This window comes from Cydia fagiglandana, chromosome 12, assembly GCF_963556715.1.
Source record: "Cydia fagiglandana chromosome 12, ilCydFagi1.1, whole genome shotgun sequence".
In the NCBI taxonomy this organism is placed as follows: Eukaryota; Metazoa; Arthropoda; class Insecta; order Lepidoptera; family Tortricidae; genus Cydia; species Cydia fagiglandana.
The window spans coordinates 5,932,228-5,943,288 of NC_085943.1; the positions used below are offsets into that span (position 1 = coordinate 5,932,228).

Genomic DNA, 11,061 nt, shown 5'->3' on the forward strand with positions numbered 1-11,061 from the left:
AGAAATAAGCAGTTTTGACTTATTCACAATATGAGTAGTGGTAATTGCTATAACTGTTCCAAATTTTAGGTATCTATGTCAAACGGTCTCTGAGAAAAACGTATTTAACTGATTTGCAAGACCGAAGTGATCCCATAAGTGTTCCGTAAACAAAGTTTTGTACGGAACACTAAAAACGCTTTAATTGTAATTTAAATTTATGTATATTTGTTTCCACCTGTATTGTCTTAGGAATTTTGTTGAACACTCTAATATAATGTAGCTTTATAACTACCTTGTTACTTAATCCCAATTTTATTACACACACAATAACACACACACACACACACAATTTCACACCATTTTATTAATTTTATTTACTAACACTATTGTTAGTAAATGTTTGTCCAATAAAATTGGTAGCTGCAAAATACCAAATATTTATACAACGCATTTATTAATTATTAATAAGATTCATTCCCAAAATGAATGCAAAAGACCCGCGTACCTACTTGTATTTATAATTCAGAAATTCAGAAACCGTTTTATTTTCAAAGTAAATACTGATCTTTACATTTAGATGATCAAACCAATATAACAGAATGAACGAGTTTTAGACAGCCATTGTTTTTACTTATAACACTTTAAATTCTCGCGTTTCGTACGCATATTTAATTACACAAACGGGCCGCGATATAATTTCATTGTTTTTACCTTTAATTCCGACGTTTCAGCTGAGTTGCACCAGCTGTAGTCACGGAAAGACTGACGTCCCAACAAATACAACAAAGTAAGTACCCTGAAATTTTAAATTTATTGGATATACAGATTACAGATCTGATAATGTACCAACATAAGGATATTCTCTAAATATTGTAGATTATTACCAATAAAAAAGGACTAAGTATTATCCAGCTCTTAAGCGATTAAATATTTAACGGCTTTTACGAGGACTTTTAGGAGGAATTAGTTAGTTACATAATACATTCGATACGTTTATTACGTGCCTAAATGTATATTTGTCATTATTATTTAATCAAGTCAGGTAATCACAATCAGTTACTTCAATAACATGAATGAACTCACATGCCTACAAAATAACAAAATTAGACTGATATATTATTCGTGAATAATGCTTTATGTTTTGAAATATTCAAAACCCGATAATCCGAAAATAGGCTTAACTAATAATATGCAGATGTTGTCGTAGGTATTCGTGCAAAAAGTTATTATGATTGACTATATTTCACAAAACTAATATTGTTCTAAATTATACAAAATCTATGGTTCGTTTTTATAGCATTAGAAAAAAGGTAAACAATCCTGATGTGTCTTTTAATTGAAAAACACGTTTTAAAAATATGTCCCGGCAAATATGTTACAATATGAATCTAATACGATCTTTTGTATTCTTTTGCTTTCATAGGTAATAGTTAGTGATTTTTAAAAAGCGTTTTTCAATTAACAAAACATGTCAAGATCGCTTACCTTCTTTCTAATGCTAAAAAAACAAACTATACCTGCGAACACCAACCTTAAAATATATACCTACTAACGTTACCAAAACACACTACCAAAGTTTTGAAATATTACATAAAACCTGAAAGGGACCGCGCCATCCAACACTTTCTTGATGAAGGTATCAACGCAAGAATTTGGCATAGACTGATGATTCTACCCCACTAGCGTTATTGAACGAAAAGGTTCGGGATCCATTGGGAAAACTAACGTGAACTATTTCGAGAAACGTTGGCAATAGAAAATAGGTACCTACTCGTACTTCATATTACATATGTGTATGTAAAACAGTGCCGTTAAGTTTTTAAAGTTTGTACCTAATTTCTTTTAATAAATTCATCAAGTTCTAAAAAAATGTTACAATACGCTTGAATTTACTAAAATATTGATAGAGAAGTGTCAACAGTTGAAGTTAGGATCTAAATTTAAAACCTTTACCACGTATTTAAAAATAATTTGAAGGGGATGATTCGGGGTTTTAATAATAAAACTAGGTTGAAAATATGTTAATTGAAGGTATGTATTTAAAACGAAATATGCGAGGAACTTTTAGAAACCATCTATCTATATTTATGCCTGTATCTACGTATATTTATTAGTTTGCTTCACATAAGCGCCTTATTGAATTTTCCTTCAATTAGGCAGCGAAATTGTTAAAGTTATTCAAGTTCGGGCCCAGCTTGTATAACTTAAGCTTATGTACAGTCAGCATGAATAGTACGGTCGAAAGTACCTATTAAGTTTTGACCCATGTCGTACTTTGTCACAGTGACAATCAATATGAAAGTCGCTAGAGACCTCGTACTATTGTCACTGTGACAAGGTAGGTACAAAATGGGTCATAAAATACAACTTTACCTACCTAGTTAGTGAATGAAACAACGCGTCGAAAGTATGACAGATACTACTTCTCCATCCTGGAATACTTCTCCAAATAGAGATATATTATATCTCCACAGTTCGCTTTCAAAAGTATCTGTCACAGTCGAATTGTTCTAGAGATAGAAAAAATACGAGAAAGGTATTGCGAATTGATGTGTCCCTCACACGGGAAAGGAAAATCGAGTAAAAGGTGGATGGCTGTGTGAGAGATGATACGAAACGAACGCAAGTAAATGATGAGATGACGGGCGAGAGAGAGGTATGGAAGAAAAAGACATGCTGCGCCGAGCCCAAATGAATGGGATAAGGGCAAGCGAATGATGATGTTCAAGGTATATTTATCTGTTTTTGTTATAAGGGAACAGTTGATACTTTTGACGTGTAGTCTGATACGTTATTTTCTTGCTGACTGTACCGAGTTTATGACTGTCTATCAAGTAATTACCCAAGTATTTAGTTTGCCAGTCAATCTTAGTTCGTCTGGATAAATGTACAGCTGAGAGTTCAAAGTATAAAGGTAAGTTTGAACTTCAGACACTCATTGTTACAAATACGAGTACAACTGTACGAAAGTTTATCTACAGGAAAGTTAGTAAGCGTCTCTATTATAGGCACTTAATTACGTCACTTTATAAATATAAATATTATAGGACATTCTTACACAGATTGACTAAGTCCCACAGTAAGCTCAAGAAGGCTTGTGTTGTGGGTACTCAGACAACGATATATGTAATATATAAATACATAGAAAACACCCATGACTCAGGAACAAATATCTGTATCATCATACAAATAAATGCCCTTACTGGGATTCGAACCCAGGACCATCGGCTTCGCAGGACCATCGGCTACCCACTAGGCCAGACCGGTCGTCGTTGACGTTTGATAATATGAATAAATGAAATCTGTTTTAGTAATACACCGTTCAAATTCACGTGTCCGTCCTTGACAGATATCTTTGCTTAAATATTTAAATAAATAAAACTTATTTTATAGTAATTTAAAACAAATGTAATAAGGATAATAAAGAATGTATGATATTATATATATGAGCAGCTGTAGTTAGCGTAATTTTAAGTTTAAAATACTGCCCTAAAAGTTTAAAAAACACACCTAATATTTTTATTATTTTCTGCTCATCACGCTACTAATTAAATGTATACGACAAACAGCAAAACCATGCCTATATTTATTTAAAAAAATGTCGAACAGATACACAGTTTGCATTTTTTCGTGGACACTATTTCTGTGACAATCCGTATATACAAATCACGAGCCAATCACTGAAGGATTACCTAGCCCAGAAAGTCGAAAAAACTTCGTTTGAATCCAGCAACATACGTTCAATATTTTCATAGCTATTACTATGTATTTTAAGAGTGGCGATGGAGAGATACGTAGGTATAGAAAGTATTCGAGCAACATGCCCCGTAGCCAACATGCCAATCGCTAACGCTCCGTAGTAAACGACACGCAACTGTCACTGTTACACTAATATGGAAGAGTGATAGAAAGACACAAAGCGATTCGATGGCGAGGCGCAAGCGATTGTCACCTTGACTAGGCCGCCAGGACCCTGGAGTCGACATTCGCACTATTTCCTCTCTGCCGAAGCACGTGCCTATTATTAGCGAAGTGCGTGTTGTGACTCATCCGTACCAGGCTTGACTCACTCCGCGATTCCGTCGCTTTGCTACAGGTAGCTAAAAGTGCATCCGTTCGGCCCCAATTTTGGGGTTTGCCATAAGCCGCGAGTGGCGCTGTCCCCACCTAGCGGCCATATCTGTGCTGATCGTAACAGACGCGTTTTGTTAGAGAGTGAGTCTTCTGTCCCTAATACTATTATTTATTCTGTGTCCGTACACAAAAAGAGATCGAGGCTTCCTTCCGGATATTCTACTTTACGGGTCGCAATTTGGGAATTGAACCAATTTCCTTGAAATTTTGTGTACAGATTCTACAATTAATTGGATTTTTTGTGTCGATTCAGTTTTTGGAATTAACTCGTTTTTTATTTATTTATATAAATATAAAAAGTAATATTATAGAAGTTTACAAATTAACAGACTAGGTTCGATAAATGTAAACCCGGGTAAATGTGCCTAGCACGCTGCTGGCATTGCCTCTTTGGAATTATTTCAAACATTGGCTTAAATGTCTTATTATTATTATTTGGAGCCTGTCGTGTCCCACTGCCGGGCAAAGGCCTCCCCCCAATTTCTCCATAAATCTCTGTCAAGTGCTATGTCTGGCCACTCCTTTAAGAAGGAGTTCATCCCGCCATCGCCGGCAGGTTCAGCCAGGTCCCCGATTTGAGTTTTCGGGCTCCCACTCTGAAGTGATTTTGCCCCACAACTCATTCGGCATTCGGCAGACGTGACCAGCCCAGTCCCATTTTATAGCTTGGCCACCTTCCGAGCTACATCGACGATTTGGGTTTTGGATCGTAGCGTGGTGTTTCGGACTCTGTTAAATGACTTAAAGCACCAATAGCGTATATGGCGCTTAAGACCATTGTAAGTTCACTGTGATATACTTACTCAACGAACTAAGCCTTTTTCACTTTTACTTTTTCTTAGCTTATCGTGAGGTCTACAGTCTACAGAGCCACTTGTACAGTCAACTGTAAAAATATGGGTGCACAAATCATCTCAAAAATATGACCCATAACTCTTATGTCAGTGAATTAAGATTTATGGCACATATTTTTGAGTAAGTTGTCTACACCCATATTTTTACACTTGACTGTACTTATGTACCTACATGAAAAATTACAATCCATTTTCCGTTGTAGGTTTGGCCAAAATACAGCGTAAAATATTCATTAAACGAAAGCCATCCGACATGCAAATTGACTTTGGTAAGTATTTTTGTTTTAATTTAGAATACGGGAGTATTTTTTAGGGTTCCATATCCAAGTCTATTATGTTTTATGTTACATCTACCTGCAGCTATAATATGTCATTTAGGCAATTTTAGGGCTAACTAATTTAGTCTAGGCCTAGTTAGTAACATTATTACTGTCTACAAAGCTGGTTAACTTTTGTCAAGGCTAGATAGCAAGCGTAGCAATACTGTAGTTTCCGAGGCACTCCTCGGCTGCAGAGATAAGTAACCCCCCTGCTTTTTTTGTTTGCAGGAAGGTCAACTATCCTTATAGCTGACTGTACTTTAAAAGTCTACCTTTTCGTTTATGACTAGATTGATATAGGTACCTACCAATAAAAATGTCCACCAAGGCACTTAAACTCAGAAACTTAGAAATCGCCATCTTAAATGTGCTTCATTAAATTGTTGATTGTTGTAACAGTATGGTTGTAGTTGAGTTCTAGTCTCGCCCAAGGCAGTAGATATGGAATAAACACAATGTATCTACCCATGTATAACTCTTTTCAGATGATAAATAATAATAATTATAGTTGTATGTCAAAGGCAAAAACTTTATCTATTAAGGTACCTAGTCGATATTTTTATGAAAATGGATATTCCGCCAAATAATTGAAAAGATAGATCGTTACTTATCCTAAACACTTGCTTATTAATACTTAATTAAGATTCGTACTTCGCATATTTTATTATTAAAAAAAAAACAATACATCACCTAACTATCTAACCAAATCCTGTAATTTTAAATTTAAATTTTACACGCTTATTCAAATAAATAGTAACAGATTTAGGTAGGTATATTTTTGAATTCTTATGCGAATACCTGATATTTTTGTAGGAGCGGCCATCAAAATGTGTAGGTTAACAAACAAAAAATATCAAAAACCTAAACATAACTAAAGTTTTCTACTAAACGAAACTAACCTTATATTTTCTTTTAAACTTCCTACGTTAACCGAATAACTTTATATTTCATACCACAAAAGTTCACAACACTTCAAAACACTGTCAAAAACTGACCGTTAAATGTTCACGCACGTGTTCTCAATTTAAATCTTTAAACGCCGCGCTCGAATGGTCGAGTTTCGAAGGCGGAGCACATAGAGGCCCGTTCGGTAACCGCGAGGCGACTGACTGGGTCCCCGCGAGCCGAAGCACCCAGTGCGCATGACACTACGTTTTATTTTATATTTTGACATACACCCTGCCTGTGACATTCCGCGGTAAACCTACTCGTAAATTATTCAATTTTATTTACTTATCTGCACCCCTCGGCTTATGACAGGGGTAATGTGATTCTTCATCTTTATTATATGTAACTATAATATAATTATTATTTGCAGCAAGAAATAATGAAGAGACGACAATGTTTGATGTCTAATGGAGTAACTTTGTGCAATAATTATTTGTCTTGGCTACGGCCCGAGTGAAATAAAAGTTTGTTAGAGTTAGACCAAGAAAAGTCTGCAGTGATTTTGATAGCATACGTAGTGGAATTGTAATTTAATACGTCATAATTTCATAGAAGTGACGTTTGAAATAACACTTGCCTGCGTATGCTATCAAAAACGCTGCTGATTTTTCTTGGCCTAGCTCTAACAGTATTACCTCATAATAAATATATAACATACTTAATATATATAATTTGCAGTAGTAAACTGTTGTGACCCACTGTAGAACGTTTTCAAAGTGTCATATTAATTTTAAGTACGTTTTAAATCAATGACGTAGTAAATGTGACGAGGTTTCACAATAGGTCAGGAATCAAGCTGTTCGATAGTACCTAGCGCACTTTCATCGAAATGTCAAAGGTGTTTATAAAAAAAATAGCTAGATGTGTGGGAAAAATTTCGGCGATAAGCTGATAGAAAATCATCCAGCCGGAATAGAATTGGGTCGGTTTTGGCAACATGCCCGCCCCCGGGCTTATGCCGTCGAACCTGTATAGGTATCGTACTTGTTTTAAAAGTGGAACCTAACTACCCAATGACACTGGGTTTTATCTGAAACTGGCTTGACTGAAAAACTAATGCGGGTAAGAATTACTCGTAGGTAGTTCAGTTCAGTTTTATAGACTGATTTGATTTAATGTCAAGAGAAGACATTTTTCAATAGGATGAAAAATTTAGAAATGCGCGAGCACCAATTAGAACTTGCGACCTTTCGGGACCTATTTTTAAAAGTTCTTAGTCGCCACGATAAATGTTTCAATTATTCTTTCAATTAAAGAATTGTGATTTCGCTAGGTACTTCAATTCATTGTCATGGCAGTCTCATTGTGAATTCGGATTATTATGGTATATTTTCTTATTAACTGTTACCTTTAATATATTTGAATTGTTCCCATACCTCTTACCATATGACGGTGGCGCCCAACGTGGGGCCACTATTCCTACAGTTCTCGGTACTTCACAAATCTGGTGACACAACCGCGGTATTTTAATAAATTACATAACACTACTTAGCAATTTCATTACTCATTAGGGAATATGTAAAAACAATTTATAACACAAATCATTTTAACGAGAAAGGACGGAGAATCCTCCTCTAGATTCCGAACGATGAAAGAGAGACAGAAAGTGGATGGTACTTAACTGGCTGAGCCATGAAGTCAGAATGCTTTTCTTATGCAAAAAAGTCACCATAGCCTTAAACCACAATTTTTTTGGCAAACGGTATATTCTGGATAACCTGCATCTTGGGAAGGTTCCGGCTTTAAAAACCTTATCGCAAAAAAATACGGTGGCACTAATTTTTACGCAAATGACCGCCATCTATTTTTTTCTCGGATGTAACTGGGTCAACCTAATACTAGCCAAAACAATTTAACTAATCTACATAATTATTGTTATTCTGAAAAGGGTCCAAACTCGAAATATCTGTAATTCCATAGTTACTGTGTACACGTTCTGTTTCGGCTGTCAATTACTACAAGAAAAGGGAAAAATGGGTTAGACGTATTCCGTGGTACCCCAGTGACACATTTATGCAAAATAGTCTCTCTAGAAATCCAAAAAGACCTTCGGGAAAATTCGGGATGTGGGAAATGAAACTGTTGAATAAATAATGCTACTAAAGTGTTGTTCGAAGTAAAGTGATATACGAGGCAACGCAACTGAGAGGATACAACTACAAGAAACCCTACAGCAATAACGTAGGTTTGATTTGAGCAACCAAAACTACTGCAGTCACTTTTTGTATCTACAGTAATATTTCTTCGCTAATGTTAAGTAAGTTTTGCGGTGAATGTACCTCTAGTGTAATTTTCATTCAATAGCGTGACGTGACGTACACGTTTGCATTAAGTGGCATTTTGTATGGGATTTTGAGTTACCAAAACGTCCCGCTTGGCGCGCTGTTCAAACTCCTATACAGAATTAAACTTAACGCATACGCGTACGTCTGTCACGGTATAAGAATAGTTTATTTATAAAATCTTATGAAATTTACAGTAGATGTTATGGTAAGTATAAAATAATGATATTTCGTACGTCATTTTCGAGGAACGCATTGCTACGGTCTGGAAATCGAACTAACGACATTAGCCGTAGGTACTTAATACCGATTGGCAAATAAAGTTTATCGAATTGTTGTACATCACAATGACATGGCATTGGCAGGGGCATATGGAATGGGATATCATAAATCAAAATTCCTCCTTGTGGTATTCGCACTTACAAAACATATATTCTCAATCTCCCTTACACTCATTTATTGGAAACTCCGATTACGAATAAATTCACAAAGAGATTTTTAAACTTTAAATATTCTTAACGATTAAAGGATAACTCACACTAGACCAGGCCGGAGCTTCCGGCGTTTCGTTTTCTATGGAAAGCAACACGTGATCACCAATGAGCCGTCATAGGAAATGACATGTCGGACGCCTCGGCCCGGACACGGCCCGTTCTAACGTGAGTTATCCTTAATCCACCCACCCTCTTTGTGCACCTGTTAAGTCTGAAAAATATCTTCACTAAAAAGAATTCACATTTAATTTTACTAAAGCAAAAGAATTTCAGACGCTCTAAAGCAACCTTTCTCGTCCCATTTGTTTCACGTATATCGGACCGATAAATTATTTTAAAACTTCGTCTTTATTACCTTAGAACTGGTAAAGATTTAAATTATTCGTAGAAGTTTTAGATAAAGGAGCTTTCCACGAAATTATTTTCGGTGTGTTCCATAACCGTAACGAATGTAATTTTTCAAGGGAATCTAGGATTAGGAGTTTTCAAAGTAACAAATTCTACACCCGAACATAAGTCTACCTTCTACGAGTAATTGTTGCTTGATAAATATGGTGAACAGTTACCTTAAGTGTTAGTTATTACAACATAATGTTTTTAAGAAATACTGTTTATATTATAACACACGTGGAGTCTCAATTACTTACTGTTCATCATGACTGTTGGTTAGGCTTTGGCAAGTCGAAGTAAAAAAATCAATATTGATAATAAAAGTGATCGTACATTACGGCACATCTGTAAGTACTGAAATCCCTCACCATGGTGTAGCAAATTCTCACAGAAGTAGGCAGAAAATAAATGTAAGACAAGAACTTCACAAAAACAAACAATAACAGCACTTTCTTTGGTAACATATGTTATGGTTTGTCGTGGGAGTTAAAATAATATAAATTATAAATTACTGACTAAACGTTTATTAACTAATTAAATTAATTAACCATTTATATTATTTTAACTCCCTCAACAACGCATAAGAAATGGCGCCCAACGTGGGGCTCGAACCTCAGACCTTCCGTTCGCTAGTCTGAGCGCCTATCGCTGAGCCATGATGACTGTTAAGACAGTGGCATAAATTGATCACCAGTTACGGCCAACCGTAGTACAATATAGTGATACAAAAGATTGTCAACCTTAGCGCTAGGATGGACCATCCACAATCACTTGAATTTTCTTGTTCATTATTTACACATTATTTTGCAAATTTCTCGAATACTATCTCTTTCTGTTATCTCCCCCTCCCCCTTAACACCGCTATAGTATTGTTTTTGTTCTCTGAGCTCGTAGCAAGCATTATAAGAGCTGCCTCAATGCCAATGCAAAATTGCACCACTCACCCAAATAACTATTTTTGTGTACTCTAAAGGGGCCCACTGATTAACAGTCCGCTGGACGGTATCGGCCTGTCAGTTAGAACAAAATTTTGACAGTTTCGAACAACTGACGGGCCGATACCGTCCGGCGGATTGTTAATCAGTAGGCCCCTCTAATTTCATAGCCACTTGCCTTTAACAGATTAGTTTTAAAACGTAAATTATGTTAATTACCTGCAATTTAAATTACAAAGCTGAAATACCTGATTTACTATTTTATATATTGTCTGGAAAGCATATTATAATTAGTTTCAAATACACTTTTAAACAATTTACTTGTTAAGATAATTTGTTCTAATTCAAACAATTAGAGTTCCTTTGGAAGTCTTTGCTAAATCAAAACTTCACAATTGGTCTAAACCAGTCGTCAAGATGGACACGAGGCTAAACTCAACAGGAGGCCCATTCTAATTTAACAATTTGTTATAGTTTTGATCTTAAGCTCCGGATCTACTCATGCGATTTGAATTGTATTATTTTCTATGACCAGAATCGTAAAAGGCAAGCGAAATGTATAATGACACGAGTCTTTTTTTGCTGAGTCTTTGGCTTTTTCTATGGACCGGGATATGGGCCATGATTACCTTTTGTATTGTTTTTTTATGTATTTATAAATTTTGTATATAACATTGTCATGTCATTTAGCTTACAGTAGGATTTGAAAGATTTGTTAAAGA

At 35.6% G+C, this 11,061-nt stretch overlaps 1 protein-coding gene across 1 annotated transcript in view; it reads right to left on the reverse strand.

The window, feature by feature from the left end:
• The window catches only part of LOC134669493 (limbic system-associated membrane protein-like), a 124,559-nt gene extending 118,069 nt beyond the window's left edge, over positions 1–6,490 (reverse strand). The window contains exon 1 of the mRNA XM_063527080.1: positions 6,190–6,490. The gene's annotated coding sequence lies outside the window, so the exon portion shown is untranslated. The remainder of the gene's footprint in view (positions 1–6,189) is intronic.
• Between the last annotated feature and the right edge of the window lie 4,571 nt (positions 6,491–11,061).